The sequence below is a fragment of the Cyanistes caeruleus genome, chromosome 3, assembly GCF_971803275.1.
Source record: "Cyanistes caeruleus chromosome 3, bCyaCae1.hap1.1, whole genome shotgun sequence".
Taxonomy (NCBI): domain Eukaryota; kingdom Metazoa; phylum Chordata; class Aves; order Passeriformes; family Paridae; genus Cyanistes; species Cyanistes caeruleus.
The window spans coordinates 118,191,700-118,217,970 of NC_141703.1; the positions used below are offsets into that span (position 1 = coordinate 118,191,700).

At 37.0% G+C, this 26,271-nt stretch overlaps 1 pseudogene; it reads left to right on the plus strand.

The window, feature by feature from the left end:
* Window positions 1-11,283: 11,283 nt before the first annotated feature.
* LOC147654505 (receptor expression-enhancing protein 3-like) lies at window positions 11,284-24,642 on the plus strand (annotated as a pseudogene).
* Window positions 24,643-26,271: the final 1,629 nt, after the last annotated feature.

The window sequence follows — 26,271 nt, forward strand, 5'->3', positions numbered from 1 at the left end:
TCTCCTCAGAATCCCACACAATTCCAGAAAAATCCCCACAAAATTCCAGACAAGTCCCACAAAACTCCCTAAATCATTTCAAAACCCTACCAATTCATAGGAATGTCCCTCAAAATCTCTGCCAATTCCCAGAACATCCCACAAAAATCCCACAAAAATCCCTAAATCTTCTGAAAACTTGACCAAATTCCTGAAACGCCCCAGAAAATCACCACAGTTTCCCGCAAAATCCAAGAAAAACAACACAAAATTCCCTAAATCTTTTCAAAATACTACAAAATTCTTGAAAAGCCCCACCAAATTCCAGAAATGTTCCACAAAATGACCTAAATCATTCCAAAACTCTACCAAATTCCACAAAAATCACACCAAATCTCCACAAATTCTTACAAAATACATGAAAAATCACAGATAATTCCTCAATTCTCTGCAGAATCTCACAAAATTCCAGAAAAGACCCTCAAAGTTCCACAACCATCCCACAAAATCTCCTCAAAATCCAACAAACTTCCAGGAAAAATCCCACAACATTCCCGAAATCTTCTCAAAACACGACCAAATTCTAAAAAAAAATCCCACCAAATCTCCACAAATTCCCACAAAATACATGAAAAATCCCTCAAGATCCCTAAATCGCCTCACTATCCCACAAAATTCCACAAAAATCACACAAAACCTCCACAAATTTCCACAAAATCTAAGAAAAATTCCTCAAAATACTTCAACTCTCCTCAAAACCACACCAAGTCCTTGAAAAGGCCCACCAAATTCCACAAAAATCCCACAGAATCTCCACAAATTCCCAAAAAATACATGAAAAATTTGTGATAATTTGTCAATTCTCTGCAGAATCCCACAAAATTCCAGAAAAGTCCCTCAAAGTTCCACCAACATCCCACAAAATGTCCACAAATGTCCACAAAATCCAAGAAAAATCCCACAACATTCCCGAAATCTTCGAAAACACGACCAAATTCTAGAAAAATATCCCACCAAATCTCCACAAATTTCCACAAAATACATGAAAAATCCCTCAAGATCCCTAAATCGCCTCACTATCCCACAAAATTCCACAAAAATCACACAAAACCTCCACAAGTTTCCACAAAATCTAAGAAAAATTCCTCAAAATACTTCAACTCTCCTCAAAACCACACCAAGTCCTTGAAAAGGCCCACCAAATTCCACAAAAATCCCACAGAATCTCCACAAATTCCCAAAAAATACATGAAAAATTTGTGATAATTTGTCAATTCTCTGCAGAATCCCACAAAATTCCAGAAAAGTCCCTCAAAGTTCCACCAACATCCCACAAAATGTCCACAAATGTCCACAAAATCCAAGAAAAATCCCACAACATTCCCGAAATCTTCGAAAACACGACCAAATTCTAGAAAAATATCCACCAAATCTCCACAAATTTCCACAAAATACATGAAAAATCCCTCAAGATCCCTAAATCGCCTCACTATCCCACAAAATTCCACAAAAATCACACAAAACCTCCACAAGTTTCCACAAAATCTAAGAAAAATTCCTCAAAATACTTCAACTCTCCTCAAAACCACACCAAGTCCTTGAAAAGGCCCACCAAATTCCACAAAAATCCCACAGAATCTCCACAAATTCCCACAAAATCTAAAACAAATTCCTCAACATTCTTCAAGTCTCCTCAGAATCCCACACAATTCCAGAAAAATCCCCACAAAATTCCAGACAAGTCCCACAAAACTCCCTAAATCATTTCAAAACCCTACCAATTCATAGGAATGTCCCTCAAAATCTCTGCCAATTCCCAGAACATCCCACAAAAATCCCACAAAAATCCCTAAATCTTCTGAAAACTTGACCAAATTCCTGAAACGCCCCAGAAAATCACCACAGTTTCCCGCAAAATCCAAGAAAAACAACACAAAATTCCCTAAATCTTTTCAAAATACTACAAAATTCTTGAAAAGCCCCACCAAATTCCAGAAATGTTCCACAAAATGACCTAAATCATTCCAAAACTCTACCAAATTCCACAAAAATCCCACCAAATCTCCACAAATTCTTACAAAATACATGAAAAATCACAGATAATTCCTCAATTCTCTGCAGAATCTCACAAAATTCCAGAAAAGACCCTCAAAGTTCCACAACCATCCCACAAAATCTCCTCAATATCCAACAAAATTCCAGGAAAAATCCCACAACATTCCCGAAATCTTCTCAAAACACGACCAAATTCTAAAAAAAAATCCCACCAAATCTCCACAAATTCCCACAAAATACATGAAAAATCCCTCAAGATCCCTAAATCGCCTCACTATCCCACAAAATTCCACAAAAATCACACAAAACCTCCACAAGTTTCCACAAAATCTAAGAAAAATTCCTCAAAATACTTCAACTCTCCTCAAAACCACACCAAGTCCTTGAAAAGGCCCACCAAATTCCACAAAAATCCCACAGAATCTCCACAAATTCCCAAAAAATACATGAAAAATTTGTGATAATTTGTCAATTCTCTGCAGAATCCCACAAAATTCCAGAAAAGTCCCTCAAAGTTCCACCAACATCCCACAAAATGTCCACAAATGTCCACAAAATCCAAGAAAAATCCCACAACATTCCCGAAATCTTCGAAAACACGACCAAATTCTAGAAAAATATCCACCAAATCTCCACAAATTCCCACAAAATACATGAAAAATCCCTCAAGATCCCTAAATCGCCTCACTATCCCACAAAATTCCACAAAAATCACACAAAACCTCCACAAGTTTCCACAAAATCTAAGAAAAATTCCTCAAAATACTTCAACTCTCCTCAAAACCACACAAAGTCCTTGAAAAGGCCCACCAAATTCCACAAAAATCCCACAGAATCTCCACAAATTCCCACAAAATCTAAAACAAATTCCTCAACATTCTTCAAGTCTCCTCAGAATCCCACACAATTCCAGAAAAATCCCCACAAAATTCCAGACAAGTCCCACAAAACTCCCTAAATCATTTCAAAACCCTACCAATTCATAGGAATTTCACTCAAAATCTCTGCCAATTCCCAGAACATCCCACAAAAATCCCACAAAAATCCCTAAATCTTCTGAAAACTTGACCAAATTCCTGAAACGCCCCAGAAAATCACCACAGGTTCCCGCAAAATTCAAGAAAAACAACACAAAATTCCCTAAATCTTTTCAAAATACTACAAAATTCTTGAAAAGCCCCACCAAATTCCAGAAATGTTCCACAAAATGACCTAAATCATTCCAAAACTCTACCAAATTCCACAAAAATCACACCAAATCTCCACAAATTCTTACAAAATACATGAAAAATCACAGATAATTCCTCAATTCTCTGCAGAATCTCACAAAATTCCAGAAAAGACCCTCAAAGTTCCACAACCATCCCACAAAATCTCCTCAATATCCAACAAAATTCCAGGAAAAATCCCACAACATTCCCGAAATCATCTCAAAACACGACCAAATTCTAAAAAAAAATCCCACCAAATCTCCACAAATTCCCACAAAATACATGAAAAATCCCTCAAGATCCCTAAATCGCCTCACTATCCCACAAAATTCCACAAAAATCACACAAAACCTCCACAAGTTTCCACAAAATCTAAGAAAAATTCCTCAAAATACTTCAACTCTCCTCAAAACCACACCAAGTCCTTGAAAAGGCCCACCAAATTCCACAAAAATCCCACAGAATCTCCACAAATTCCCAAAAAATACATGAAAAATTTGTGATAATTTGTCAATTCTCTGCAGAATCCCACAAAATTCCAGAAAAGTCCCTCAAAGTTCCACCAACATCCCACAAAATGTCCACAAATGTCCACAAAATCCAAGAAAAATCCCACAACATTCCCGAAATCTTCGAAAACACGACCAAATTCTAGAAAAATATCCACCAAATCTCCACAAATTTCCACAAAATACATGAAAAATCCCTCAAGATCCCTAAATCGCCTCACTATCCCACAAAATTCCACAAAAATCACACAAAACCTCCACAAGTTTCCACAAAATCTAAGAAAAATTCCTCAAAATACTTCAACTCTCCTCAAAACCACACCAAGTCCTTGAAAAGGCCCACCAAATTCCACAAAAATCCCACAGAATCTCCACAAATTCCCACAAAATCTAAAACAAATTCCTCAACATTCTTCAAGTCTCCTCAGAATCCCACACAATTCCAGAAAAATCCCCACAAAATTCCAGACAAGTCCCACAAAACTCCCTAAATCATTTCAAAACCCTACCAATTCATAGGAATGTCCCTCAAAATCTCTGCCAATTCCCAGAACATCCCACAAAAATCCCACAAAAATCCCTAAATCTTCTGAAAACTTGACCAAATTCCTGAAACGCCCCAGAAAATCACCACAGTTTCCCGCAAAATCCAAGAAAAACAACACAAAATTCCCTAAATCTTTTCAAAATACTACAAAATTCTTGAAAAGCCCCACCAAATTCCAGAAATGTTCCACAAAATGACCTAAATCATTCCAAAACTCTACCAAATTCCACAAAAATCCCACCAAATCTCCACAAATTCTTACAAAATACATGAAAAATCACAGATAATTCCTCAATTCTCTGCAGAATCTCACAAAATTCCAGAAAAGACCCTCAAAGTTCCACAACCATCCCACAAAATCTCCTCAATATCCAACAAAATTCCAGGAAAAATCCCACAACATTCCCGAAATCTTCTCAAAACACGACCAAATTCTAAAAAAAAATCCCACCAAATCTCCACAAATTCCCACAAAATACATGAAAAATCCCTCAAGATCCCTAAATCGCCTCACTATCCCACAAAATTCCACAAAAATCACACAAAACCTCCACAAGTTTCCACAAAATCTAAGAAAAATTCCTCAAAATACTTCAACTCTCCTCAAAACCACACCAAGTCCTTGAAAAGGCCCACCAAATTCCACAAAAATCCCACAGAATCTCCACAAATTCCCAAAAAATACATGAAAAATTTGTGATAATTTGTCAATTCTCTGCAGAATCCCACAAAATTCCAGAAAAGTCCCTCAAAGTTCCACCAACATCCCACAAAATGTCCACAAATGTCCACAAAATCCAAGAAAAATCCCACAAAATTCCCGAAATCTTCGAAAACACGACCAAATTCTAGAAAAATATCCCACCAAATCTCCACAAATTCCCACAAAATACATGAAAAATCCCTCAAGATCCCTAAATCGCCTCACTATCCCACAAAATTCCACAAAAATCACACAAAACCTCCACAAGTTTCCACAAAATCTAAGAAAAATTCCTCAAAATACTTCAACTCTCCTCAAAACCACACCAAGTCCTTGAAAAGGCCCACCAAATTCCACAAAAATCCCACAGAATCTCCACAAATTCCCAAAAAATACATGAAAAATTTGTGATAATTTGTCAATTCTACGCAGAATCTCACAAAATTCTTGAAAAGTCCCTCAAAGTTCCACAAACATCCCACAAAATGTCCACAAATGTCCACAAAATCCAAGAAAAATCCCACAACATTCCCGAAATCTTCGAAAACTTGACCAAATTCTAGAAAAATATCCCACCAAATCTCCACAAATTCCCACAAAATACATGAAAAATCCCTCAAGATCCCTAAATCGCCTCACTATCCCACAAAATTCCACAAAAATCACACAAAACCTCCACAAGTTTCCACAAAATCTAAGAAAAATTCCTCAAAATACTTCAACTCTCCTCAAAACCACACAAAGTCCCTGAAAAGGCCCACCAAATTCCACAAAAATCCCACCAAATTCCCTACATCTTCTCAAAACCCTACAAATTTCAACAAAAATGCCACCAAATCTCCACAAATTCTTACAAAATACATGAGAAATCACAGATAATTCCTCAATTCTCTGCAGAATCTCACAAAATTCCAGAAAAGACCCTCAAAGTTCTTTGAGGAAAAGATTTTTCCTTAATGTTGTGGAAATTGGTGGAGTTTTTTTGATGTGTCTGTGGAATTTTGTAATGTTTTGAGAAGATGTAGGGAATTTTGTGGCATTTTTCTGGTATTTTGATGGGCTTTCAAGAACTTTGTGAGAGTTTTCTTGAATTTAGTGGAAATTTGTTGAGATTTTGTGTGATGGTTCTGGAATTTGGTGGGATATTGAGGAAATTCAGTGAATTTTGAGAGATTTTTCTTGAATTTTGTGGAAATTGTTGGAGATTTTGTGGGATGTTGCAGGAATGTGGTTGGGTTTTGAGAAGATTTAGGGAATTGTGTGGGGCTTGTACAGAATTTGGTGGGATTTCTTTTGAATTTTGTGGGATTTCTCTTGAATTTTGTGGGATTTTTGTGGGATTTGGAGGAAACTTGAAGAATTTTGCGGTATTTTTCCTACATGTTGTGGAAATTGGTGGAGATTTTGTGAGATGTTGCAGGAGTTTGTTTGGGTTCTGAGAAGATGGAAGGAATTTTGTGGGATTTTCGTGGAATTTTGAGGATTTCTCCTGAATTTCGTGGGATTTGGAGGAGGCTTGAAGAAGTCGGAGGGATTTTTCCTAAATGTTGTGGAAATGTGTGGAGATTTTGTGAGATGTCTGTAGAATTTTGTAATGTTTTGAGAAGATGTAGGGAATTTTGTGGCATTTTTCTGGAATTTTGTGGGGCTTTCAAGAACTTTGTGAGAGTTTTCTTGAATTTAGTGGAAATTTGTTGAGATTTTGTGAGATGTTGCAGGAATTTGGTGGCATATTGAGGAAATTCAGTGAATTTTGAGGGATTTTTCTTGAATTTTGTGGAAATTGTTGGAGATTTTGTGGGATGTTGCAGGAATGTGGTTGGGTTTTGAGAAGGTTTAGGGAATTGTGTGGGGCTTGTACAGAATTTTGTGCGATTTCTTTTGAATTTTGTGGGATTTCTCTTGAATTTTGTGGGATTTTTGTGGTATTTGGAGAAGACTTGTAGAATTTTGCGGGATTTTTCTTGAATTGTTTGGAAATTGTTGGAGATTTTGTGAGATGTTGCAGGAATTTGGTTGGGTTTTGAGAAGATTTATGGAATTTTGTGGCATTTTTCTGGATTTTTGAGGGGCTATCAAGAACTTTGTGAGCGTTTTCTTGAATTTAGTGGAAATTTTTTGAGATTTTGTGAGATGGTTCTGGAATTTTGTGGGATTTTTGTGGGATTTGGAGGAGACGAATAATTTTGAGGGATTTTTCCTGCATGTTGTGGAAATTGGTGGAGATTTTGTGTGATGTTGCAGGAATTTGGTTGAGTTTTGAGAAGATGTATGGAATTTTGTGGGATTTTCATGGAATTTTGTGGGATTTCTCTTGAATTTTGTGGGATTTGGAGGAGACTTTAAGAATTTGGAGGGAATTTTCTTGAATTTTTTGGATATTGGTGGAGATTTTGTGAGACGCTGCAGGAATTTGTTTGGGTTTTGAGAAGATTTAGGGATTTTTGTGGCACTTCCCAGGAATTTTGTGGGATTTTTCTGGAATTCTGTGGGATTCTGAACAGACTTGAAGAATTTTGAGGAATTTTTCTTAGATTTTCTGGAAACTTGTGGTGGTTTTGTGTGATTTTTGTGGAATTTTGTGGGATATTGAGGCGATTTAGGGATCTTGAGGGATTTTTCATGTATTTTGTGGGAATTTGTGGAGATTTGGTGGAATTTTTTCCAGAATTTGGTCGTGTTTTGAGAAGATTTCGGGAATTTTGTGTGATTTTGTGGGAACCAGCGGATATTTTGTGGGATGTTCCTGTGAATTGGTATGGTTTTGAGAAGATTTAGGGAATTTTGTGGGACTTCTCTGGAATTTTGTACGGTTTTTCAAGGACTTTGTGGGATTCTGAATGGACTTGAAGAATTTTGAGGAATTTTTCTTAGATTGTGTGGAAACTTGAGGTGGTTTTGTGTGATTTTTGTGGAATTTTGTGGGATATTGAGGAGATTTAGGGAATTTTGTGGCATGTACCTGGAATTTGGTGTGGTTTTAAGGGGATTTAGGGAATTTTGTGGGATTTTTCTTGAATTTTATGGGAACTTGTGTAGATTTTGCGGGGTGTTTCTGGAAGTTTTTAAGGTTTTGAGAAGATTTTAGGATTTTTGTGGGATTTTTCAGGATTTTTGTGCATTTTTCTGGAATTCTGTGGGATCCTGAACAGACTTGAAGAATTTTGAGGATTTTTTTTTAGATTTTGTGGGAATTTGTGGAGATTCTGTGGGATTTTTGTGGAATTTGGTGGGCCTTTTCAAGGACTTTGTGTGGTTTTGAGGAGAGTTGAAGTATTTTGAGGAATTTTTCTTAGATTTTGTGGAAACTTGTGGAGGTTTTGTGTGATTTTTGTGGAATTTTGTGGGATATTGAGGCGATTTAGGGATCTTGAGGGATTTTTCATGTATTTTGTGGGAATTTGTGGAGATTTGGTATGATTTTTTCTAGATTTTGGTCTCGTTTTGAGAAGATTTAGGGAATTTTGTGGGATGTTCTGGGAATTGGTGGAGATTTTGTGACGCATTCTTATCATTCCATTGGTGATTGTATTGACTGTCCAGATACGTTTTAGGGATGATCCATGGCTGTCGTCTTCCCAACAGGGTAATCTTCTTTCACAGTAAAGGTTTTAGATTTAAATGTAGCTTTCGAAATGGCACAAAGTCTGCCGCCACTCACATTATGGTCCAAGCACAACTTCCTTTCCAGGGTTTTGTGTGGCTCAGAAGCCATCTATGCTTGTTGCTGAATTGATAAGAGCTTTGTAACAGTAAAATATTTTACCCAGCCACTACTTCCACCACAAAAAACCAACCAAACAAAAAGAATAGACATCTTGACTTGTTGTGTAGGTCATGATGCAGAAAATTGGTCAAAGATTATTTTGGGGGCGAAAAAAGGTGTTGTGCTGCTTATGGTAATTTAAAAATCTTACGGACTTCAGTGCTAAAAATTAGAATCTAGGCCTTTGAGGAGATTTATTTGTTCTTGCAATTCTCCTTGTTGAATGGAGTTGACTAAGATATTTGAGATGTTTTTTCACTGTATTGCATCAAAGCAATTGAAATAAGCATCTGAAATGTAGTTTTTATGTCTGAACAGACCAGCCTTTTCAAATACTGGCTTCAAAATCCTGACCTGAAAGAATGTGCTTCAGACAAAACCAACCAAGATGAGCTTAACGCTTGGATGCTAGGAAAAAACCCCTCAACTAAACAAATCTGTAATCACTTTTTTTAACATGAAAAATAAAACTTGGTTGAAGATTCTGTTACTTAAAGTAGGTGATAGTGTTCAGTAGTGTGAAATCTGACCTTCAATTTTTCATGTCCTTTTCTCTTTTTTTCTGCTATGAAAACCCCTCTAAGTCACACATGTTCATTTGTTACATCATTGATACTTGTGGTACCTACTGCATTAGTTACTGCATACTAGAATATGATTTGTGGTTTATAGAATCTTTGCCTAGTCCTCAGGAGGTCTCCTGGCAGATCTCTTGTGCCCTCCTGCAAGACATTTTTACTGTTCCTAGAAGCCCAGGAGAAATTCCACTTACACTGTTCTTAATTGGATTAATAGATGTTGATTAAAGAAGGAACAACCTAGATAAATTATATTGGGGAAAAATACAGTCTTGGAAGGATTCTTAAAGGTTGCATTGCATTCTGCTTAAGTTGATGGGGCAAGGTTAGATTTGATTTTCATTCAGGTGTTGACTCTGGTTCATGGAAGGGTCACCGGTCTAAATATCACATGGCCTGTCAGCAATGACTTCAGCTGTTGCATACATTTGTCTTTGTTTATTCAACCCTAAAATATCTAAATCCTCTGAGAAATTGAAGAATGTTATCACATGACTGAGTTTCTTGTCAAACTGAAACACAGAAAAGCATTTAAGATAAATGGGTCTCAGGTTCTGACAGAGGAAGTGGTTTTAAACGATAATGCACATCCATGAAATAGGCAGCAGTGTATCATTAGGTTTAGAGTAGTTACTTAAGTCCACTACAAATAAGATTGTTTTAAAAGGGAAGATTAAATCTGAGCCACATCCTCTGTATATATATATATATATATATATACACATATATAGAGCCACATCCTGTGTGGGAAGGTGTGTATGTATGTGTATATATATATATATATATATATATATATATATACACACACCTTCAAAGGAATATATATATCCTCCCTTTGAAAGAGAGTACCGTGAATTTAGGGCTCCAACTAGTCTCTAACAGTTGTGGTGGTTTTGTTTTACTGTTTGCTGGTTTGGTTTTTTGGGGGGGTTGTTTGTTTCTAAATGGTTATGCATTGTTGCAGGGTATTTTCCTAGGAATTTAAAGAACATGTGGATGTTCAGTTTGTACAAATAACCAGTGGTGGTTTGCAGTGACCCATTTTGGAAATACATTGCTTTTGGCATCTCCTAGCTTAGGGAAGACAAATGCATAGGAACTATTTCTGTAGTATTTATTCTGAAACATGTAATCAGCTGATGCAACCAAATTTGAACAAATGCTCAAGAAAAAGGAGTGATTATCTTACTTGTTATAAAACAAATTATACTATTTTAAGAACTTTAAGTCTGATTTCAAAGCAATGATATATAGTATAAGCCATAAACAAAAATAGGTTTCTACCTGTAAATCCCTGAAGCATTAACACATAAACTTTTTAATTAACAAGAATTTTGTAGTTCTTGGCATATAAATAGAATTAAAATCTCCATGCAAATGCTCTTTATGTTGCCTTGCCTCCATGTTAATACCATACCAGTAATCACACAGGTGGAATGTAATGGTAATGTGAAGCTGAATAACACATACTGTGAAATGAAAGCAAGGGATGCTTCACTAATGCTGACTTTCATGTGCATGGTATGAACATATGGTTGAGTGTGGAAGAGAATGAAATAGCTGTTAGTGTTATGGTGGGATTTGTTTTCCATACTTAGGATAATCTACTGATCTCGCACTGGTTTTTTTATATCGCTAAAGGTTTGTAGAGAGAGAATCAAATCTGTGAAATCAACCTATGTGAGCTTGTGATCCTGGTGACACAGCCATTTCATTGAGCTTGTTGCAGCTGCCACCAATCCTACTTATGAACAGAAATCTTCTGGAATCTTCACCTGATCATTTCACCTGATACCTGGTTTATGAAGACTGAGATACTGTTGAATGTCTTGCCGTGCTAACTCGGAAAAAACTGTACTGTGTATAGTATATTATGTCTAAAAGTGAAATTAAAGCTCTTAGTGAAGATGCTATTTTAATTTTCAGGTTCGCTGGATGATGTACTGGATTGTGTGTGCTCTTTATATAGTTACTGAAACGATAACTGACCTAACAGTCTCTTGGTAAGACCCTGCTTTTTATGAACTGTAGAGGAAACTATATTTGTTTCTGATGTTTTTGGAGTTGTATTGATTTATTTTATATAAAGAAGTCACGTTAATTTAATAGCCCATTTTACAGGAAAAGATCTTGGTGCATAGATGAACAGCATCTGCTTTCAAATTTGCTATACACTGTTACTTGAAGTAGGGATTATAACATTTCTAGCTCCACTGTAGAAACTGAATACGAGAATGAAACTCTTATAAGGATGGCCTAGAATTTCTCTGTGTAGGAATATATAATGAAAAACAAGCATATTAACTGTTTTGATTGCTTAAATGACAGTCCATAAATCCGTAACTCATTTAATTTCTGTCTGATGTAACTTCTTGTATTTGAAGAATCCTAAATGCTAATATAATTGTGTTTTTTTAATAGATCTCTTTATAAAGATTAGTTACTGTGCATTTTCTACTGCAGTTGTTGATTTTGTGCAACCTTTAACTTGTCTGTAGCTTTCCACTGTACTATGAATTGAAGATAGCTTTTGTTACCTGGCTCCTTTCCCCATATACTAGAGGGACAAGTTTAATCTACAGAAAATTCCTCCACCCACTGCTTTCTTCTAAAGAAAGGGTAAGAAATAACTTCTCAGATTTTTAATGCCTAATATGGAAACAACATGTGCTGAAATAAAAGCTGTTGCTAGATACAGTATAAGAGCAGAGCAGCTTGTTACTGTATTGCCAGGCAGCATGAATTTGGACTAGCGGAAGCAAGTGCACATGATTGTCCATGTCTATGCTTTTGTTTAACTTGCCTGAGCAGACCAGGTCCTGCTTCCTATTAACATGAGAGTTTCGTGTGCCCTGCTCTACTTGATGCACTCTGAGGAGCCCAGTTAAGTGGAAGTGATGCAGTTTAACTTTCTACTGCAAGCATGTGAATGTATGAACACAGCTTTACTAAAAGCTGTTAATGTTAACATTTTTTTCTAGCATAAATGAGGAATAACACTCCTCAGGATGATTGACATCAATGACTTTTTTTGGTTTGCAAACTGACAAGAGGAGAGACTTGTTTAAAGGGTAAACCAGTCTGCAGCAGTAAATACCCAAACATAAAAATAGCCAGAAGATGGTTTGCTTTAATCAAAGTATGACAGGGACACAGCTCTGCTTAGCTCTTTTTCAGCATCCTGTTTGGATGAGGGGAAAGAGCAATTAGCAAAGGTCTGAAGACAAGCACTGAGAAACCTCACACTACAGAAAAGAGCATTCCTGAAGGTCAGTGCTAGGCTTGGCCTTTATTAGGTAAAGCAGGTAGTAAGATTGTCACTGATAGGAACAGAGCAAGTATCTTGACATTCTGAATGTTGTGCAATAAACAACTTGCAACTTTGTGAGCTAGAGGGATACTTCCCTGTACTCTCCAAACTATTGGGAAGTACCTTGCAGTCTTTATCTTCAACTCCAGGCATTTACCAGAGCTGGAGATAAATGTCGTAACTGTTTTGTCCTTGGTACTTAACTATTTCAAAGCTGTGGGTTTGGAAGTTCTTTGCAAGTTGACTCTACCTTTCTAGGGAGCTGACTGAGTTCTTCATGTAAGATGATGTTATTTCTTGAAATGCATGATATTTCTTGAAGAACTTCTGTCCAACAAGTTAAGCTTACACTCTCTAAGGAACATTTTGCAACGTTTCTGAGCTGTACTGAAGTGATGTACTTTATCTTCTTGTTTGACCACATATAATAATTTTTTTAATGAGAGAGTTGTAATGAATAAAACACCTGTATACAAAGATATATCCCATTAAATATTTTCTTAAATATTTTTCTGTCTTCCTTTACTGATGGGAAAATAATACTGTGGGGTAACTTTGCTCTCTTATGAACAGCCCTCTAAAATTTAAATACGTTTTTCTTTTAGGAGATTGATGAGTACATTGTCCAAGCCAAAGAAAGAGGCTATGAGACCATGGTGAATTTTGGAAGGCAGGAGTTGAATTTGGCAGCAACTGCTGCAGTGACAGCAGCTGTAAAGGTAAGTTTCTGCTTGCATTAATTGCTTTTGAGCTTGATATCAAACAGTGTCATTGCACTGGGGATTTACCACTCTTATATAAAAAAGATAAATTCTGCAAGTGTATTGAAATCCTGGGACACAATTCAAGGCTTGCAGCCCTCTTCTCATAGTACGTTTGTTGTTTTTTTGTTTAAGATGGCTTGCAGTTATTTCTTGGATTATGAGGATCAATTTACTCTAAATTCAAAAGTTACCATTCAGTTTTCTGTGCAGGCTTTTAACATAGATGTCCATTGTTTCTTTTCTGTCTGTGTTGTGCTTTCTTACTGGTAAACAAACTTTTTAAAGGACTTCTGGCTTTTCTGCTGTTTTTCTCCAATCATCCTGAGGTAATGCCACATAATGAATTTAGGCATGAAGGACTACTACCATCGATAAAAATTATCTTGACACAATTAACCTGTTTGCAACTTGAGTGAATTATTAAATTATTATGCTAAGCATAAGCCTGCCTATTGGTGTTTAGAATACATTTTCTTTGCCATGGATTTGCCATTAAATTATGAAGTAATCTGTCATTTTTTCTCGATTACCTTCCCGCAAAAATTCACTACCTTTAATATTTCAGACGGCTCTGGGTCTAGAAAGACAAAATACAGGCTAATATGTAAGATTGTAACCAATTTGTGCACCACTGAAGGGAATATACTTCAGACCATGTGTATCCTACCTAATAGTAATTCAAACCAAAACACACACACACACACACACGCACACACACAAAAAAAAAGAAAAAAAGAAAAAATAAAAGGTATAGAGAGAAAAAGTTGTATGTCCAAGTGAAATCACAGGTTTAAGGCAATCATGATTAATTTCTTCCTGGGAATAAATGGAACCATTGTGCTCATAGTAACAGCACTGAAAACCTGAACACTGTCTGTAGATAACAGAAAACAACGAAGAGATCCCTGCCTGTCAAAGTCGAGTATGTACAGCTGGCATTAACTTAAATGTCTGGGCTTCTATGTGAACTTTCTGCATTAGAAATAAAAGACATTCCTGAAAACTACACTTTTACGTGCTACCTCAAAAAGCTTTGGAAAAGTAGTCGTGTATATCTTGTTTGCTCATTTTCTCTGTTCTTAAAGATGCATGTGGCTGGTATAGCATTGTAACTTTTTGTTTTAAAATATGGTCATAATGAGCCTAAAATACTGAGAAAGTGATTGCATTTGATCACTGTGGGTTTCTTCTTCATTATTCAAATTCTTAATAATGCCTTAAGACATGAAATAATTTTGAATGCAATAGAATGCACCACCAAAGGAATTAAAGTATCCAGAGTGAAAATAGGTTATTTAAACAAGCCAAGGAAACCCAACAAACAAACACCCAAAGTGCTCTATGGGGAAATCAAGTTTAATTGCTAAATGCTAAAATTCAAGTTCTTTGCATTACAAATTTATTACAAGAAGTGCCTGTAAGGATTCCTAGGATTTGTGTGTGTTCTTCATGTTTGGCTATGGTTGGATATTTCTGTGGTAACTTTTAGGGTGTAACTGAAGTACTGTAAAATAAATAACACCAATATCTCCTCAATCTTTTCTGAAATAATGAATAACTTTTTCTGAAATGTCTATGTTTAGACTTCATTGCTATTCAGCTGTGACTCGCAAGATGCCTGCTCTTTTTGTTAAAACTTGTTAAACACGCTCATGAATATTTGTACAGAATTAGTTCAGTGCAGATCAGATGCTTGCGAAAAAAACCACCACAATACCAAGACCTAAAATAGGCACGATTTTTAAACAGATGAAAGAGAAGACTCACTGAAAAAAAAATAAATAAAATCTTTATTTTGGCATGTTAAGCCTCTTATGTTTGTCATTCCAAAATGCTGAGCATGCCTGCTTCATGCAAGCAAATGGACACAATGCATGCGTTCTTGATTTTGTTCCCTGTTTTTCAAGAGTTAACTGCTGCCTCTAGCAGGTGAAATTATTATCCCTTCACCAAGAGCTGGTGGAGCATGCTATATGATTTCAGGAATTGAATTGAAGTAGTGGGATCAGGACACATTTTCACCACTATTCTTTTTTTTTTTTTTTTTTTAAATAGAGCACACATACTTATTCTGACATAGCAGATCTCAAATTAGGAGAGGGGGAGAGGCTAAACATGTGCAAGATTAAACCTATGTCAAAAGACACTAAAGTGTCCAAGAAAACTGCTTATAGTGACTTTAGGAGGGTGTTAAAAATGGCTTGGAAACTTACTGAAATATTTTGAATATCAAATGTGGAAGAGAGTGATTTTCTTCAAGGGTTGTCAAAGGAATAGGGGATTACCATTAAAAGGTAATGCTGGCTCTGTTAGGGAGGTTGGAGCAGCCAGCCAGGTGAGTCTACTGAAATTTGACATAGATTGAAACCCTCTCCCCTATAGTTAAATTTAAATGTATTTGGCAAGAGTATTGACTTATAGCTTACATTCTCATACTGTATTTTTAGCTGGTACTAGTTAGCCACTGGTCATATAAAATGTAGTGTTTCAAAACCTACTAAATACATGAGCAAAATAGTGTTAAATAAGCATGTCAGAAAACAAATCTTTGTGAAATCCTGATTTCAGGAAATTTAGAGATGATAGTCTGTGCTGAATTTGTATATAAGGAAATTTTTATTAGTTAAGGAATCAAAAACAAGATACCTCAATAGCTCAGTTGTTTATGGATTTGGGGGAATTATATTCACAGCGCTTAGGTTCCAGTGCTACATCTCATACTTGGATACATCTCATACTCCTCTGTTTTTCAGGTCTTCTGAGATGATGGTTACCTCTGTGTTTCAATTTCTGCCAACCCATGCATTCAGATTTCTTGAGCTACTAGTGAAAGCTGGTGTCTTTATCATTATGAGCAGGGGGACTGCTAATTAAGCTGTGAAATACTCGGGGGGTATTTCACAGCTTATGGGGTTACACAAATAGTGTTAATTTGTAAAGTGTTATTGGTGATGATAATATGTTTTGAGGGCTGTGTTTTCTGAATGTGTTCTAGTCATCCTGAATCTGCTGCCCTTTTGCTAATTGACTGTTATTCTCCTGGCCTTGCTCACACTTCCCCTTGTTCTCACTCAGGACATGGCAGAGGAAGGAGGTATCTTGCAGCCAGCTGTGGCACACAGCCAGTATCACTATGGGGAGCAGTACTGCTTTCATCCTCCTCCCTGCTGGGACAGCCTGTCATGCTGCAGAGGTTATTCACGGGACAGGAGTCCCTCTCCACGTTGAGAGGGAACAGAAGTCATTCCCTGTCAGCTTGGATTGGATCAGGGAGAGAAGAGCTGAGAATGTGGGTACTGCATGCTGTAGAGTCCATTGAGAACTCGTCCAAGGGAGGCAGGCAGCTTCTGTCAGTGATCCCGGCCAGTGGGGGGTGCAAGTCCAATTTAAAGAACAAAGAGTCCCTGAGGCAGACAAAGTGGTGTTTGTTTACTTCCCTGGGTTAAGCATACAGACTGTAAAAGCACATGCTCAATAACAGAATAGAAAATGTAATTTCATTTATGAGGGTCAGCTGATGAGACTGCATACTAATAACATACCAGAGGCTGAGTAGACTTGAAAGGAGACCCTTAAATAGGCTTTATTTATTTTTAAAAATTGACTTAAAAACATATTATGACTTTAATTGGTCACATTGGTCACTGTTAATGAATGTGGACTCCAAAAAATGGTTAGTATGTTTTAGGAAATGCTATTGAATAATGAAGAAAAATCATTCTCAAAGACTTGCATTTTCTTTAAGACAACACACAGACTTCACAGTTCATCCCTCTTCAGTGTTTGCATACATAGAAATTTCAGTGCTAAGTTGTGTGATTTTTTTAAAATTTTTTTTTTCTTCCCCTGGCATTGTAAATATATGTGTCTCAATCTTTTATGCTGTAATTTAGTCACCAGCCTCTGGCCTGAGTGCAACCTAATGTATACCTTCCTTACTGGCAGGAACTGTCAGTATAACTGGCCACCAGTGGTAACTGCTCTGCCATCTTCTCCTGAGCAGCATCTTGGAGTGTGTATATCTGCGGAGAGCTGGCAGCTTCTGCCATATCCATGGCATGGGAGTGGAAGCAGGAGGTCCTCTTCTGCTCCACCTACAACTGAATTTCAGTTTTTAGGGCAAACATGTTGCTTTCAAGCTGTAACTCTGACCTTTCAAACAAAATATCAAAGCTCTTAAAGCATTATTTTAAATGTCAATGTTACTCTCACATTTCCTGCAGTGGAGAACATTTAATCACACATTTCCTGCAGTAGGAAAGAATTTAATATTTTTCAGCCAGACTTTTATCCTAAGCTGATAGTAATCCAGATCTTCACAGAACGCTTTGCTTCAGCAGAAAGCAATTAACAGCTGCTTTTGAGCATGGGGGTGGAAGAATCTTAAGTCTTACATGCAGTGTAAGCACAGTGATATGTACACTCCCACAGAACACCTTGAATTTGTCCTTCAGTCTATGCAGTGGAGTTAAAGTAGATATCAATCTTGATTTGGCTAGACTGGATGTTCCCAGGGGTGGGATAGAGACTGGAGGCACTGTAGGGAGTATCTATATAGGGTTAGTATGTGTGATGGGGACTGTCCGGTTGTTGTGCAACTCCCACTCCTACTGTGACTCTCAGGCATGTGTACTGCATCTTTATTTGTATACATATCCTTTCAAACTTCTCAATGCTTTCTGTGTGTAACTGTGTGTAACTTGAGTAAAACTTTCCATCTTGGCAAGTAGTTCTGAAACGAAGGGCCCATTTACGTCCTCTCTGAGGCGCCACAGGAGCTCCAGCTCAACCATGCAGTTTGGTTAAGGGCACAATGTTATTTTATGGCACATCCTTGACTTTTTTTTTCCCTTTGAAAAACAAAATTCTGTATCCAAAAGCTTCACTGGAAAATAGGGTTGAATGTTCCTAGCTTGGATCTAGTCCTTTATCTACAGTGGAATAAGAACTACAGGCTTGTAATGTGAATTCTTAGTATTTTAGTTGTTATGTTTAGTTGCTATACAATTTCCAAATGTCTTTTTGTAGCATATCACATGATGAATGAACTTTCTGGGCAACTAAACAAGTGTCTTTCTATACTTCTGCTGCTGGCCAAAACCAGCTTCTGTCACTATTTTAAGTAGACTCTTCACATTTGGTGAGTGGAATTGTGCTGAATTTGTATGGATTCTGCTGTGAACCAACTAGGCCCATTTTACATATTCACCAGCATTCAGTGACTGAGACTTAAGTCCTCTTCAAGCATTGGACATGGACTGATGAACAGTCTTTATGCTATAGCAGAGTAATGTATATACTGTAAGCTGTTACTTGTCAAAAGAAGCAGTTCTTTCCCCAGTCCTCTTCTCCATGTCCTAGCAGCTGGTAAAGTATAGCTGGTTCCTGATGTATTTTACTTGAAATGCTTTTCAGTGCAAGAAGTGGAGTAGTGGAAGGGCAGGATTTTTTCTGCCTTAGGAGGAACCTTAGGAGACCTGTCTTAAGCCATTTTGGGGAAATCAATTTGACTTCATAATTTCTATAACCTTTAATACAGACACTGTACAGCATTCATAGGGCATTTTTAACTCAAAGGCAAGCTGTACTTAAGTTTTTGAGAACTGAGTAATCATACAAGTTTGTAGAAAGAGAGAGAAAAGTTAAGGCTCCTACTTCTCTCACAAGAAACCTTTTCTTTGTTATTGTTTGGTGACAATGTATGAATGGTGGAGTAAGAATTATAATAGGTTTCTTGTGCTTAAATAGCACTCTGTTCACTATGTTAATTTTATATACTGTACTAATAGCTAGTCATTAGAAAATTAAAATTAGGTTTCAGCCACTTTTCCCTCCTGCCCTTTGGTACCCAAGCAAACTCAAATAGCTTTCATTCAATTGTCTCTTCACTTTACATGGCTATTCTTAGCATGGAATAATTCAGTATGCTGGTCTACCAATGGCAAACAGTTGTTGTCATAAGTGCGGGAACAAACGGCTGTGGCCAGCAACACCAGAATTGCCTTCTGCTGGTGCTGTTGCAGAAAAAGTTGTATGGAATTGTACCCAGGTTTCTGCTCCTGCTAGCTAACATGCTGATCAAACAAAGAATTTTACTTAAAATCTTCATTTGTAAGAATGAAATTAACTATTTTAACACTTGCTTGAAGTGGAATTCATGCACAGGCTTGTTAACCTTTCCCTAAAATGGTTATTTTTTGCCTTCTGCCAGAGAGGGAAGAATAAGGTGTTATTTTAACATGACTTTGAGTACTTTACTCGTGGTCATATTCTTTTAGTTGCTTGTGTAATAAATTAATCTTTAATGCTTTAGTAGTAACATCATCTAATGTAAGATGAAAGAGCTGCTGGATGACCTTTCTTTCCAACAGGGAAATTTCCATATGTTCCATACAGAAAAGAAGTGAAGACAATTGGAGAAGGAATACTTAATGTTCATATGTGATTAACTATTCTCCTGTGTAGCATTCGATTTTGCATTGGTATTATGTCAGTGAAGCTATACTAGTAAGAGAACTTGCTATCCTGTAGTCCAGGCTGGACCTCTTTGGTTTGTAGTTTCAAGTTTCTGTCAACTGGAGCTCCTTTTGTAGTGCTGCCAGTTTCTCAGTTATTTGAATTAATGTCACAGATTGTATTTTTAACATGTTTCTCCTTCACTTTATTCAGATTTGTGGAGGATAAAATATAAAATAGCAGAAGAAAACTATCTTCAACCATACTCTTTAAAATGCAGGTGTTACTGTCATGCTACCTTGAGCTGCTATGCTTGAAGTTAACATTTCTGATGTGTGTTTCTCTTAAACACTTGCCCTCGCCCACGTCTTTATTTGCTCTGATTAAAGGAGTGAAGTGCAGCATTTGTAATTAAGCTGCTAGCATGTGTAACTTTGTCATCTGCAAGCAATGTACAGTTAAGCATGGGTAAAAGTAATACCTAAATCAGATGTAAAGCAGCTGCATGTGTATGTTCAATGTATTTTGTTGTGCAGCAAGGAAGCATGGGCTTAAACATCTTAACCCAAGCTGAGCAGCAAAGTTAAACCTCTGCCTGGTTTCCAAAGATACTGTTGTTGTATTTCAGAGCCAAGGTGCAATAACTGAGAAACTGAGAAGTTTCAGTATGCATGATTTGACTGCTATACAAGGAGATGAGTCTGTTGGACAGAGACCTTATCAGACATTGCCAGAAGCTAAAAAGAAAACCAGAGCCTCTGCAAGTGAATCTTCAGGTATGTATCTTTTCTTTTCCCTGCCTAAAAGAACAATTCACCCAAAGCAAAAGTGGAAGAGCAGAAATACATTTACCCTCTTTCTAAATGGAAAAGGCCTCAAAGAACTCCAGTAGACTTAAACAGAGTACACTCAAAGTAAATTATGGCAGTTCAATTCTTCCTGAATTACTTTCTTCTCTCATCCACTCCCAGTGTAATCACACTGTATTCATTACTCCTGTCATTGCCAATTGGCAACAAGAACTTATTACCAAAGTAAAACTTAATTGGAAGTCAAACGTTATATGATTAAGTAGTGTTTCTGTGACAAATGTAAAAGAAGTTAAACATGAAAACATATGGAAGCTCAGTAAATAAAAGAGAAAATTAATAGAAATTACTTCACCAGGTGTCCTGGGGTGACTTTATGATACTAGTATTCCCAATCTCCTGCTTTATATTTATATCTCTGTTAAGTTCTTCACCTTTAATATTAGCTTTGAGAGCCAGGGAAGTTAAAACTGCTGGAGGCTGATGGGAGTTTTTTCTCCGACCAATAACTAGCTATTTCTGAGAACTGACAGTGGTTTTGACCATTGAAAAGTGAGATCAACCTGTGAACACCTACTTTAAGACCTAAACCCGAGAATTTCTTGTTCTCTTTGGTTTCTGGCTTTTGAAGAAGTAACAGGTTCCGGCTCAGCCTCCTCCTCCACCACAGCAGGCCAGACAAGGTCGCGGAGGGGAGTGGCGGGGAGGTGAGCAGGCCCAGGCCGGATCAGGCCAGTTCCCCTGGCTCGGTTGCAGTTTCTGCCACTGCTGAGTTTTACCAGAGACTGCCAAGTAAGGAGAGGCCATTGCAGACATCTCTAGCCACCGCTCTGGCAGAGATAAGAGAACCACCTACCAGGCCTGGGCAAGATTTTAACCCTTTCATTACCCAGATGAGACTTGCAGATTAATCCTTTTTTCCAGAGAGAGAAAGTGATCAGCATGTAAAAGAGACCCTATAAACTATCAAAGATAGTGAAGAAAGGAATTAAACCTCAGAGGAGGTAGAGAAAGAAGAAGATGCTTTAATAAGCTGAAATATTTTTCTGTTAAAGCTATGGAGATGGACAGTAGTGTTCTGAAAAAAACTTTAATTCATGGCAGTATATTGGGAGGAATGGAGTGTTTCAAAGTGAGGATTTTGAGCAAATGGTGAAGTGGTTGTGGTACTGTGAGATGCTGGAACAGAGGGGGAGAGTAATAGTTGAAGATTTGCAGCCTTTAAGAGGCAAAGAGAACACTTCTGTTTCCAGAGAAGCTCACAGAGACACATGAAGAGAACTTTTGCCTTTGAATAACTCAGCCTTAAAAATGACATCCCTAGACTCATTTGACACATAACACACCTCAGAGTGATGTGAAATGAGAGGAGAGAACCGATGGCAGAATTTCCAGGCAGCTGGCATCAGAGAAATAAAAAGCTATAAAAGAAATAGTTTTCTTGTGAGAAGCTCCATAGATAGCAGAAGAAGACTTCTGTTTCTCTACAAAGACTGATGGAAAGACTCTAGCAAGAATTGGGACTGTTTTAAACAAAAGTTTTTTTTGTCTCTATGTTGTCATGTGAACAAGGGAATGGTTGGGTAGTGAGGCAGAGAAGGATTGTTCTGGAGGTTTTATTCTGGTTTCTTATTCTTGTAGTTTTTGTTAATAAACTTTCTTTATTCCTTTTAAGTTTTAAGCCTGTTTTGCTCTTGTTCTATCTCGCAGCAAGAAATAAGTAAGTTTTCTAGTGATTTTTTAGTTACTGCTTTAAAACCACAACACCAGGTTTGTAGTAATAGATCAAAATGTAAAATTGTATATGGTGATACGAATAATAAAGGCATCAAGTTGTCATAATAGACTGATGTCTATTAACACTCAGAAGATGGTGTGTGGTGATCAATATATGGTCTTGTTGAAAGATAGTATTATTTCATTATTATGTTACATATACTGTTATTGTCATCATCACTTTGCCCTTGAGCTTGTGATGCTTGAAGGAAGGTTTTGCTGAAGGTCTGCTAACTACGTAATTTTTAAATAGCAAGACTGTGATGTATAGGAACTGCTGTTTCCCACAAAAGAAGTGGGTCTGGGCTATTTCTTTTCACCTAAGACTGTCATTCCTTCTCATCCCTCCATTTTGGGGAGGGATAGCATTTGTGGGGTCCAAGGAATTTCACGAATAGTGTGCTAGCCCATTCTAAGGAATAGGTGACCAGCTGAAGGGACCTAATCTGAATTGGAGTTTCCAGAAGGTATCCTGTGCAGGGCAGTGTGAACTGGAGCCTCTGGCTGGAGAGAAAGACAAGAATTCACAAAGAGCTGCACTAGAGATAATGTCACTGCAGCTGTTGTGCAGGATCTGTTCCTCAGTAATAGAGCATTATTTACCTATCTGAAATAGCTTAAAAATGCTCTAATTTTTTTAAAAAAATTCTTCAGTTTATACTATATAAATAATCACCGATTGTGAGATTCAATCTCAAATGTCAAAAAGCTTTCTTACAGCTAGTTGAACTTAATTAATTTTTTCTGGTCCTGGTCTCATCTAGCATACACCTCTCATGTTTTCTTCAGCATTAGGAATTTAAAAAAGATCAAAAGTACACACAGATTTAGGAACACTGTGTAGCAATATTCTCTTGTGCTGAGCTGGATCTAATTTTTTGTCTGGGCCAGGAGTTCTCTGCAAATTGATTTAAAAGGCCTAGTTGTAGGATGTGGATTGTAGGATGATGCTGAGCTGGCAGTGCTCTTGCTGTGAAAAAGGCAGATGGGATGCTGATGCATCAGGTATTACAAATGCAGATAAAAAAGTATTGGTGTCACTGCAAACACTGCTACTCTGAAACAGAGAAAGAGATGTGATTCAAATCTTCTGTGTTGAAAAAGATTAATTGAAACTGTACTGGATGCAGAGACATGTTGCCTCTAAAATGGCAGAAGAGAATGACCGAATGTTTGTCTCAAGTAGCTGTGGAATGGATGATGTGATTCTAATTTCTAGGGAAAAAAATTGATGAAAAAAACTAGATAAGCCTAAATAAAATATTGGCTTAAGATAAAATGTACACAGGTCATTGATAAAATTTGGTTTAGAGTCTAAAAGGTGTTCCTGAGTGTTACCGCCAGTAGATTCTGGGATGAAAGGAGTGTTCAGTGGAGGAAGGAATCAGACTGGATTTGGTAGCTTTGCGATAGGTCTGTGGTGGAGATTCGGGGCTGTTGGACCCCACGCAGCTTTCAGAGTGTATTTTTAAGCAGTTAGTGCCCTCTAGTGAGAGTCTTCGGTAATAATCTTGGTCCTGGTTTTGTAGTATGTTAACAACTCTTAACAGTACTTTGGTGTGTTACCGAAATGAAAGAAGCTTTGGTATTAAAAATGCAGGAGGATGAGTGTATGAAGAAAGATCCTATGAATTCAAGTCATCAAATGGTTTGTATTGGGAGGGATCTTTAAAGGTTTATTGTAAGTGTAACCACCTTCTCATGTGGATTGTGTCCTAAAATCTTAGGTACTTCTTTAGACAATCACTCAAGTTTTTGCAGTTCAGTGTAAAGCAGAAGATGTCAGCAAACTTGTGATTTCAGTCTTGACAACTGAAGAAGCACTGCATTACATACATGTGGAACCAAGTGGCAGGATTAGAAGTACCAAACTCGTGGCAAAGTAGATGTTTCTGTTTTGAAATAAGCACATCATCTAAAAGCATAAATCAAGATAAAAATCGCTGCTTTCTTAGAAGTCAAAAAGTTACAGCTACTATTTTTTAAATATTTTTTTTCTAAAGGTTAGAAAACCCCACTGGAAAAAAATCCTGGAGATGATAAAACAGATGAAGAGATGGAGGGGACACATTCAGAGGATGAAATGTTTGCTCCGAGAGGCCTTCGCAGAACTCAGAGTATGAAGTCTGTGAAAACTATTAAAGGCCGTAAAGAAGCAAGTATAATCCTGGTTAATTGAGTTTGTTCTTTCAGTGTATATTGGCATTATTCATAGTGCAGAAATTTATTTTTATTTTTAATATTGGAGAAGTTGTCAACAATAACTGGGTTCCAGAATGCTAAATGGGGAAGAAAGCATGTGACAACAATATCTAAGTTTGGAGCTTTTGTAGTTTGATGTGTTTAGGGGAAATATATGTATGAAATTAATGAAGCAAGGAGCAAGGGAGAGGAGACGAAACAGACTCTGTATTTGAAATGCTAATTTTGGCACCACCAAGCCTAATTTCAGGAAGTGTTCGCCTTGAAAGGGGTATGGATAACAATAATATTATCTGTGTGTTGTGCACACTTAAACATCTGCTGTTTAATAGATAAAGAATATTCAGAATTTTTTAGTTGCCATAGACAAACAGCCTGACTCTTTGTGATCTACAAAGAGAAGATCCTACTTAGCATCCTAGTGCATGCATCACAAAATTTAAAGATACTCCAGTATAAATCTCTGTGAAGTCTCATAAAAGGTTTTGGGTCATTCCAGGAAAACAATTGATACTTACTCTTCTTGCCCAGTTCTGTTGAAACTTTATCTTATTCAGTCATAGGTAGATTCTCTTAGTGAAACCGGGTGTCCAAAGCACATTGGAAGACATTTGCTAAATAGGATTAGTGGGGAGGTGAATCATATTTCCATTTCATGTGACTTAGTACTTCATTATAATTTTGTTTTTCCCCTCAGATACGATACGGATCACTAAAATACAGAGTAAAGAAGAGACCCGTTGTATACTTTTACGTGTACTGCACAATTCCTGCAAGAGCAACTGCTGTACTATAGTAACTTGAATTCAAGTGTTAAAGATCTGTGTACAATGCCTAGAATGAGTCTGTATGAACAGATATGGTAGGACTTGGTTTTGTGAGCCCAAGTGATCAGATAAAGTATTACTCTGTTTTTCTATAATTGTGTCATGTTTAGATTTAAATCTGGACAAGTTACAGCATGGATTTCAGCACTCCTTAAATAGGAGTAAAATGAGTAATAGGAAATACTCCTTTGCCAGAGGTATTGAACAGATTGAAATAATTGCAAATCAAATTGAATTAAGAGAAGCTGTAAGTATGTAGAGCTTGTGAAAATTGAACCATAGTGTCCCCAAGTTTACACTGAAAGATAAATATACTTGAAACATTTTTCTGAACTACAATTCCTGAAAAGGCCTTTGTGTAATTTTTAAATGTACAGTTTAAAGGACAGTGGGTGATGGTGGGAAAGGAAAAGGAAAGATGAGGTAGGTAGGATACATCCTTAACTTCATCACTTTGTGTCATATTGCCAAGCTTAGCAAACTGGGGTACATACAGCACTTTATGCAAAACTGTATAGTTTTGCACACTCTTAATGATTTACAACTGCATGCCATTTTAGTGACTTGCTACATAGGCTAGAGTTACATTTTGAATGCCAGCAATTCTTGTATTTCATGATATTTTTAAAATTCATCTTGATTCCTTAAGTACACTTAGGATGCTGTAGATATCTGCTACTAATGATATTATCAGGTGCCTTTCTATGTATTACCGGGCTGTGTAGGTTTTGTGGTTTTGGGGTTTTGGGTGGTTTTTTTTGTTTGTGGGTTGTTTTGTT